Source organism: Stenella coeruleoalba (genome assembly GCF_951394435.1).
Source record: "Stenella coeruleoalba genome assembly, chromosome: 16".
Taxonomy (NCBI): Eukaryota; Metazoa; Chordata; class Mammalia; order Artiodactyla; family Delphinidae; genus Stenella; species Stenella coeruleoalba.
Genome location: NC_137162.1, coordinates 83,934,160 through 83,943,788, shown reverse-complemented (window position 1 = coordinate 83,943,788; position 9,629 = coordinate 83,934,160). Strand labels below are relative to the sequence as shown.

The following is a 9,629-nucleotide window of genomic DNA, read 5'->3' as shown; positions in this document are numbered from 1 at the left end:
TTACACATCTGGCTTCTCCTATTACCTGGTTAGGTGATGTAGGAAGCTGGGGACCCACAGGCAGAACAGGGGACTAGAGCAGAGACGTCTGCCACACCCTCCACTTCCTGCAGTGTCCAAGTGGAGCACGCACTTTGTGCAGCAGAACACCATGCCATAACCAGTCAGGAACCATCCTCTTTTCCATTACCAGCTGGGATGGAAATTAGGAAGACAATATTTAGGGACAGAAGGATTATAAATATTATATGGCAAGAAATTTACAATAATAGAAAAGCAGACCATTGCTCTTTCCCTACCCCTTCCCTCAAGAAAAAAAAGTTCCCACATCTCATTTGATCTCATTGATATAAAATGCTCAGAGCAGGCAAATCCATAGAGACAGAAATCAGACCAGTGGTTGCCAGGGGCTGGGAGAGGTTGGGGGGAAGTGGGAAGTGACTGCTAATGGGTATGGGTTTGGCGGAATGTGACGAAAATATTCTAAAATTGATTGTGATGATAGTTGCACAACTCAGTGAATATATACTAAAACCCATTGAATTGTACACTTTAAATGGGTGAATTATATAATTTGTAAATTATGCCTCAATAAAGCTGTTTAAGAAAAAGAAAGTATGTGAGGCTTTTTTTAAAAAGTTATTCATTGAATTCCAATGGTATCATTGCAGTCTCATAACCCACATTGCCACTTAGCCAATTCCTGGAATGTTACAAAAAAGGTATGAGAATTTTCCAGAACTCTGGTGTTGAAGAGGCATTTCTGCCCTTCAGTGTTCAAACCCAGGTTTGTTTGTCATTTGAGTGAGTAGAATGGACACCGACTGTCTTTTTTTTTTTTTTTTAGTAAATTTATTTATTTTATTTATTTATTTTTGGCTGCGTTGGGTCTTCGTTGCTGCGCGTGGGCTTCCTCTAGTTGCAGCAAGCGGGGTTACTCTTTGTTGCGGTGTGCAGGCTTCTCATTGTGGTGGCTTCTCTTTTTGCAGAGCACGGGCTCTAGGCATGTGGACTTCAGTAGTTGAGACACACGGGTTCAGTAGTTGTGGCTCGTGGGCTCTACAGTGCAGGCTCAGTAGTTGTGGCGCACGGGCTTAGTTGCTCTGTGGCATGTGGGATCTTCCTGGACCAGGGCTCGAATCTGTGTCCCCTTCATTGGCAGGCAGATTCTTTGTCACTGCACCATGAGGGATGTCTTGAGGAAAATTGCACACAGTTGCCCCATCGATTTTTGGTCCTTGCTAATATGATTTCCAGGATAATTATCACAGAAATTTAATCCATGCTAGCAAGCTCTGTACACTGGAGGTTTTCGGTCTGTGATAGATCAGGAAAAATATCACTTTAATAATAAATATAAATATCACTTTAATAAATGTCTGAAAAACATTTTCCTTGTATGAAAATGAATGTTCCAATCTAGTTTTTGTATGTGAACATCATAGTAATCTAACTCCAAGGAGAAGTTTCTATTTTCTAACAGATAATACTATCTTCAATACATAAAGGGAAGGTGTTATTACTATGGCTATTTTGTAAGGTTCTCAGTTTCTTCCCAGAATCTTTTCAACGATTACCCTGGGTGAGTGCCACTGGATATCCACACTTGCAGCTCCGAGCTTCAGAGCTTAAATTGTTCCTCTAATAGTTTTCACCCCCTTTACAATACAACAGAAAATGCTAAACGTTCACTGTCTAGAGCAGGTTCTTTAATTCTTTATGCTCTTTATCAAGGTATAATAATTCCAAGGTGTTTACTTATTCTCTGCATATCTGCATACGTATGTTTGGGCCCCAAATTTGGGGAGGGTAGGCTATGAAGAGTAGATTTTGCTTGATTTTATCTTCGTTAGAAACTTCCTTAAAAACTAAAAATTTTGTAAATTAAAAAAGACGTGACATACCTTCCCGCGCGGCGCCGGCGCTGCCAACTGAAGGCGGGTGGGGCAGCGCGCGATTAGGTCGGCAGGGGCTTCCCGCACCATGAAGGTGAAGATCAAGTACTGAAACGGCGTGGTCACTTGGCTCTGGGTGGCCAACGACGAGAACTGCGGCATCTGCCGGATGGCCTTCAATGGCTGTTGCCTGGACTGCAAGGTGCCAGGTGAAGACTGCCCACTGGCGTGGGGCCAGTGCTCGCACTGCTTCCACATGCACTGCATCCTCAAGTGGCTCAACGTGCAGCAGGTGCAGCAGCACTGCCCCATGTGCCGCCAGGAGTGGAAGTTCAAGGAGTGAGGCTGCACTGCCCTACTCTCCCCTTGCCCTGAGACGGCCCCACCCCCACAGTGGCTCTGGGTGGCCATGGTCTCCACTGGGCCAGTCCCCTTTGGGCTGTGACAGGGTTGAAACGAGGACTGGAGCTGCGTTGTTTTTTTTTTCCATCACAACATTGACACTTTTATCCAATAAGTAAAACTCATTAAACCACATGAGCCTGGCAAAAAAAACAAAAAACAAAAACAAAGACCTGTGAGGGATTTTCCTGGTGGTGCAATGGTTAAGAATCCGTCTGCCAATGCAGGGGACATGGGTTCGAGCCCTGGTTGAGGAAGATCCCACATGCCATGGAGCAACTAAGCCCCTGCGCCACAAGTACTGAGCCTGCGCTCTAGAGCCCAAGAGCTACAACTACTGAAGCCCACGAACCTAGAGCCCGTGCTCCGCAACAAGAGAAGTCACCACAATGAGAAGCCCGTGCACCACAACGAAGAGTAGGCCCCGCTCGCCACAACTAGAGAAAAGCCTGAGTGCAGCAACAAAGACCCAATGCAGCCAAATATAAAATAAATTAATTAAAAATAAATAAATAAAAATAAGAAAAGAAGATACGTTCCTTCTACCAAGAAATAATTATCTTCCTTTTAAACCAGATACAAAATAAACTCAAAATGGATTAAAGACTTAAATGTAAGACCTGACACCATAAAACTTCTAGAAGAACACATAGGCAGTGTGCACTTTGATATCGGTCTTAGCAATATTTTCTCAGATATGTTCCTCAGGCCAGGAAAACAAAAGCAAAAATAAACAGATGAGATTCCATCAAACTCAAATCTTTTGCACAGTGAAGGAAACTATCAACAAAGGGAAAAGGCTGCCTACTGAATGGGAGAAGATGTTTGCACACAATGTCTCTGATGAGGGCTTAACACCCAAAATAGACAAAGAGCTCATTCAGCTCAACCCCCCAAAAACAAAAAAACAAAAACCCAAATGGGCAGAAGAGCTGAACGGACATTTCCCCAAGAACATACAGATGACCAACAGACACATGAAAAGATGCTCAACATCATCAATCATCAGACAAATGCAAATCAAAACCACAATGAGATATCACTTCATTCTTGTCAGAATGGCTGTCATCAAAAAGAACACAAATAACAAATGTTGGAGAGGATGTGGTGAAAAGGGGACCCTTATATACTGTTTGTGGGAATGTAAATTGGTGCAGCCACTGTGGAAAACAGTACTGAGGTTCCTAAATAAACTAAAAATAGAACTACCATACAACCCAGCAATTCCACTTTTAGGTATTTATCAAAAGAAAACAAAAACAGTAATTCAAAAAGATATATATGCACCCCAACGTTCATAACAGCATTATTTACAATAACCAAGATATGGAAGCAATCTAAGTGCCCATCGACAGATGAATAGATTAAAAAATATGTGGTACACACACACACACACACACACACACACACACACACACGCAATGGACTATTACTCTGCTATCAAAAAAGAATGAAATTTTGCCATTTGCAACAGCATGGATGGACCTTATGCTTAGCGAAATCAGTCAGACAGAGAAAGACAAATATCATATTATTTTATTTCTGTGTGGAATCTAAAAATCAAAACAAATGAAAGAACGAACAACAAAATAGCAACAGACTCATAGATACAGAGAACAAACAGGTAGTTTTTAGAAGGAAGAGTCGTATGGGGATGCCAGAAATAGATGAGGGAGATGAAGAGGTACAGATTTCCAGTTACAGATAAATGAGTCACGGGAATGAAATGTATTGTATTAGTGGGGCATATGGTCAATAATAGTTTAATATTTTTGTCTGGAGACAGATGGTGACTAGACTAATCATGATGATCATTTTGAAATGTATAGACATAACACTGTGTTGTGTGCCAGGAACTAACATAGTGTTCAAGGTCCAATATACTTTGAAAAACAAACAAACAAACTCATAGAAGAAAAGACCAGATCTGTGGTTACAAGAGGTGGGGGGTGATGGGAAGGGGAACTGAATGAAGGTGGTTGAAAAGGTACAAACTTCCAATTATAAGGTAAATGAATACTAGGAGATATGGTACATATATACAAGGGAATATTACTCAGTCATAAAAAGGAACAAAATTGGGTCATTTGTAGAGACGTGGATGGATCTAGAGACTGTCATACAGAGTGAAGTAAGTCAGAAAGAGAAAATCAAATATGTATTAATGCATATATGTGGAACCTAGAAAAATGGTACAGATGAACCTGTTTGCAGGGCAGAAACAGAGACACAGATGTAGAGAACAAACGTATGGACACCAAGGGGGAAAGCGGCAGGGGATGGTGGTGGGATGAATTGGGAGATTGGGACTGACATGTATACACTGATATGTATAAAATAGATAATAAGAACCTGCTGTATAAAAAAATAAATAAAATAAAATTCAAAAATTCAAAAAAAAAAGATAAATGAGTACTAGGGATGTGATGTCCAACATGATAAATACAGTTACCACTGCTGTGTGTTATATATGAAAGTTCTTAAGAGTAAATCCTAAGAGCTCTCCTCACAAGGGAAAATACATGTTTTCTTTTTCTTTTATTTTGTGTCTATATGAGAGGATGGACAGTCGCTAAACTTCATGATGATTGTAAGTCAGATTGGTATGCTGTATACCTTACATTTATACAGTGCTGTGTGTCTATATCTCAATAAAACTGGGAGAAAATAAAATAAAATTCTGAAAAAAAGAAATAATTGTCCTTAACAAGTGGTTTCCATTTTTCCAGTCTTTTCCAATTGACAGTGCAGTGGGGTGTGTGTGTGTGCGTGTGCACACAAGAGGGTAAGGGTGGTGAGGCTCCAGGGCTGTCTGCTTCTGTAAACTGATGTCCTCACAGGTGGACATGCATGTCAGTCCTGCATCCCTTGTCCTGTATCAGTGGCCACACATTCCATGTTACTCAGCAGCCCCGGCTGTTCACAATTGGGCCATTCCCAGTTTTTCGCTCTACTAATTGTACTGTACATCTGCATCCTTCAGTCTCTATTTTTTTTAAGGACTGGTCCCTATAAGTGGAATTTGGGGAACACAATTCATACGTGTTTTTAGGTGTTGGCTGCAGTTTCCACTATCTGTGTCTCTTCATCAAGTTTGCGCCTCGTTTGGGAAAGCAGGGGCTCCCGAGAGCCCGGAGCTCCACCTGAGGCAGGGAGGTGGCCTACTGGGCAGTGAAGGCCCTCAGGGTGTCTGAGAGTGACCCGCGGAGCAGGGAGGGGCCATCCCAGTCCCCTGGCCCAGGTTTCCCGCCCCACTCCCCTGCCCTGTTTCCCGGAGCTCATCTTAGCCCTGCCGGTCCAGTGACACACCCAGCCCTGCCCGGCCCCACCCGGGAGCCACCCAACCCTCAGCTCCTAACTCCGCTTCGAGCCAAGAACGCATGCCCTGCTTCCCGGCCAGAGGAGGCTTCAGGCCCGGCCGTTCCCTCCCTCTCCAAGGTGGGGCTCCTTCTTCCCAAGAGAGCACCTCTCAGAGCAGGTGGGCGACTTACAGACGTGGCTTTGATTGTGCTCAGGCCAGACGAAGTTCTGAGCCGCTACAGCAAGAACCGCTGCAGCTTGTGTGAGCAGGAGAGGCCTTAGTAAAGCACGTGGGCGCCCTGGGAGCTGCGGGAAGGTCAGAGCTTCAGGCTGGGGGCTCTGGAGGCGGCACCGCCCCTGAGCACCCCTCGGGCTCCCCAGCAGTGACCCCTGGCTCGGACCTGCGCCAGTCCCCAGCCCTGGCACCCCTCACATTCAGCTTCTGCGTGGGGTGGGGTTCTGCTTCCCGCCCAAGACGCCAGGTGAGGAGAAGGGGGGAGCCCTCACCTCCCTCAAGGTGAGGACAGAGGGCGCTCTATCTGTGGCTGCGGGTCAGCGATCTCTCTCTCCTCGGCCAAGAGATGGTCCCCATGCACAGAACATAGACTTTCACAGGGAGGACACTCAGGGCTCCCCTGAGGGTAAGAGAGGGACGCCCCTGATGCAACCGGGGTGGAGAGCAGTGAGGACCACGGGACAGGGTCCCCACGGCAGGGGCAGTGCCGTCACGGTTACGGGCTCAGGCTCAGTGTTGGTTTGTATGAAGGGGCCCGGATTCTTCCCAGTGTTGTTTCCATTAAAGACTAACTTCTTCTCCAGAAACTGACTTTCAATATCGACCCGCGAGAAGACACTGCCCCCCGCCCCCGGTGGCTGCGGGACCCTGAGATGCTGTCTCGGGGCGAGGCACAGGGGAGGTGGGAGGCACCCCAGGGAGCTCAGCACAGCTCACTGTGGCTGCTTGGAAGGAGGGACCCTCTTTGCTGGGCGTCCCGGCCTGTGGTCCGAGGAGGAGACGGCACTATGCACGGAGCTCCAGGGTCAGCTCTGCACACTCAGAACCTCATCGTCCTCAGCCACAGGCTCATATCCAGCTCCAGGGATGCCCTGAGTCTGATGGCGTGAGCCCCAGTGCTGTTCCCCACCGCAGGACAAGGGACACTCCAGCCAATGGGAGTGAGAAAAAGGCTTTCTGGAGAATCATCTGAGTCTGAGGGAGCTGGGTCCTCAGCAGAGGGAACAAAGTGGGCAGAGGCAGGGAGCCCAGGGCAGCAGAGGGCTTGCAGGGAGGTCATATCAGCAGGTACAGCTAAGGATGATCCAGTCCTTACCTAGGTCTCTTTTCCAGACATGAATCGTCTCATTGAATCTCTTAAAACCCCAGGAAGAATGTAGAAACACTGTCCCTGTTTGACTGATGAGGGAATGGAGCCGAAATAAACTGCCCCATTTTCTGCCCCACAGACCGGCAGCGGCAGGATTTGAACCCAGTGTTCAGTAGACCCCTGTAGGGCCCACCTGACAAGCAGGCTGCAACCAGATGCTGCAGGGGGACTTCTCAGCTCTGATAATACAACAACCTTTACTCTTGGTGCCCATAGAGAGACCTCCTTCTGCCCAGATATCGGCTGATCCTGGCACCACGAGGGCCCCCAGTGGCCAGGGTGGGTCGTTCCTGGCCAAAAAACCAAGCTCCATGCATAAGTGGTGACCCCGCCCCAGATCTCAGTGAGTTCTCAAGGTTTGGGGATCCGATTTCTGGAGGAATCCAGGGAGGAGCAGTGTGGAGAGAGCGCAGGGTCCAAGGGCAGAGAGACTGCACTCTGGTCCCTGCTCAGCCTCTTCTTAGCTGGGAGATCGAGCAAGGCTGTGAGCCTCAGTGGCCCAATCTCTAAAATGGAGAAAATAACTGGCACTGCTTAATGGGTTTTGGGAGAATTACTGGAGAAATGACCTGTATAATTCTTGCCTGGGGCCTGAGGCACACTAAGAGCCAAATGGAAAGCAGTCATGTTGGTGACCCTTTATGAAAGGTGTCACCTTTAAGAAACCGACTCCAAATCCAAAGTCATGAAGATTTGCTCCTATGTTGTCTTCTATAAGTTTATAGATTTAGCTCCTAAATTTAGGTCTTTGATCCATTTTGGATGAATTTTTAAATTTTATGTTAGGCAAGGGTCCATCTCATTCAGACACACATAATTTCACCTGTCTGCCTGTGTAAGGAGGGGCATCTCCCATCCAGTGCATTACCTTTAGTTGCTATTTGTAAGGAGTTTTCATTAGATTCCAAAGGTTTGAAGAATAAAAGGAAATTAAATAATCCTCAAAGAAATGCTCTAAGGCTATAAAACATGTTCTGAGGAAGACTGTTTGTAAAAGGTTTGACGGGGGGTGGGGTGGGGGGGGTGGGGGGCAGTGTGATTGTCACTAGCAGCCACGCACTGCCCTCTGGTGGTCACATGAGAAATGACAGGAGTGCTCAGGGTTCCCTGGTTCTGTTGCAAAAGAAGCCACATCTAGGGCTTCCCTGGTGGCGCAGTGGTTGAGAGTCAGCCTGCCGATGCAGGGGACACGGGTTCGTGCCCCGGTCCGCGAATATTCCACAGGCAGCACAGCGGCTGGGCCCGTGAGCCATGGCTGCTGAGCCTGCGCGTCCGGAGCCTGTCCGCAACGGGAGAGGCCACGACAGTGACAGGCCCGCGTACCGCAAAAAAAAAAAAAAAAAAAAAAAGGAGGCCACATCTAAACTCAGATATCTTCACAGGATTGCAGGTAGATCAAAACCAAATTTGTAAGATTCAACGTTTAGGGGGGAATCTTCTAGTGGAAGTAATTTTCCTATTATTTCACACTATGGAAAAATAGGCTTCTTCCCAAGTGCAGTATATCAGGGAGCATTTATGGAGCCCCTGACTCAGGCACTGGGCTCCAGGACAGAAAGTCAATGCCTCTCAGGACGCACTGGGGGTGGCGTGGGAAAGTGTTGGTCACACCTGGTCTGCATCGCAGCTCTGTGTGTCTGGTTGAAAGAAAACAGAATATCAAACCAAAGCATGTTTATGGAATCCTTCCCATTGTATTAACACTAAAACCTTTTTAAAAATTTGAGAACTACCGCTCAGCTTATCTATATTTCATCTAAATTAGATGCGATCATCCTATATTCCTAGTTACCTTTTCACTTAATATTAGTACTTATCCAAGTCATCAAAAGATTTTGAAAACAGTATTCCTTAATATCTTATACATAAATTACGTTTCCATTTCACCATGGAAATATAGTACCCCCAAAAGTTTTAAATTTTAATCTAAAGCTTGCCTTTTACATTGATTTTAATGAGAATTCCTCTGAAGAGCTAAAATTCTTATGGAAAGTAAGTTATTTTGAGTCCTTGTTCCTTTTATCTGTTATTCCTTATCATTTATTTCTAAGGACTCTTTCACTTTCTTGATATTTTTGCATTTACCTGTAATTTTTCACTGAGATAATATTTTAAATTCCGATTTTAAGAATATCAAGAAGGACCTTGATGTACATAGATGCAAAAATCCTCAACAGAATATTAGCAAACCAAATTCAAGAATACATTAAAAGAGGGCTTCCCTGATGGCGCAGTGGTTGGGAGTCCGCCTGCCGATGCAGCGGACACGGGTTCGTGCCCGGTCCGGGAAGATCCCACATGCCGCGGAGCGGCTGGGCCCGTGAGCCATGGCCGCTGAGCCTGCGCGTCCGGGGCCTGTGCTCCGCGACGGGAGAGGCCGCGACAGTGAGAGGCCCGCGTACCGTAAAAAAAAAAAAAAAAAAAAGAATACATTAAAGGAATCATACACCATGATCAAGTGGGATTTATTCTAGGGATGCAAGAATGATTTAATATCTGAAAATCGGGACTTCCCTGATGGTCCAGTGGGTAAGACTTTGCACTCTCAATGCAGGGGGCCCGGGTTTGATCCCTAGTCGGGGAACTAGATCCTGCATACATGTCACAACTAAGAGTTCGCATGCTGCAACTATGAGCCTGCATGCCG

General features: G+C 46.0%; 1 pseudogene across 1 annotated transcript; it reads left to right on the top strand.

Moving 5' to 3' along the window:
• Window positions 1-1,983: 1,983 nt before the first annotated feature.
• Window positions 1,984-2,238, top strand: LOC307175387 (anaphase-promoting complex subunit 11-like; annotated as a pseudogene). The gene has a single exon. The product of its transcript is annotated as an anaphase-promoting complex subunit 11-like (transcript).
• Window positions 2,239-9,629: the final 7,391 nt, after the last annotated feature.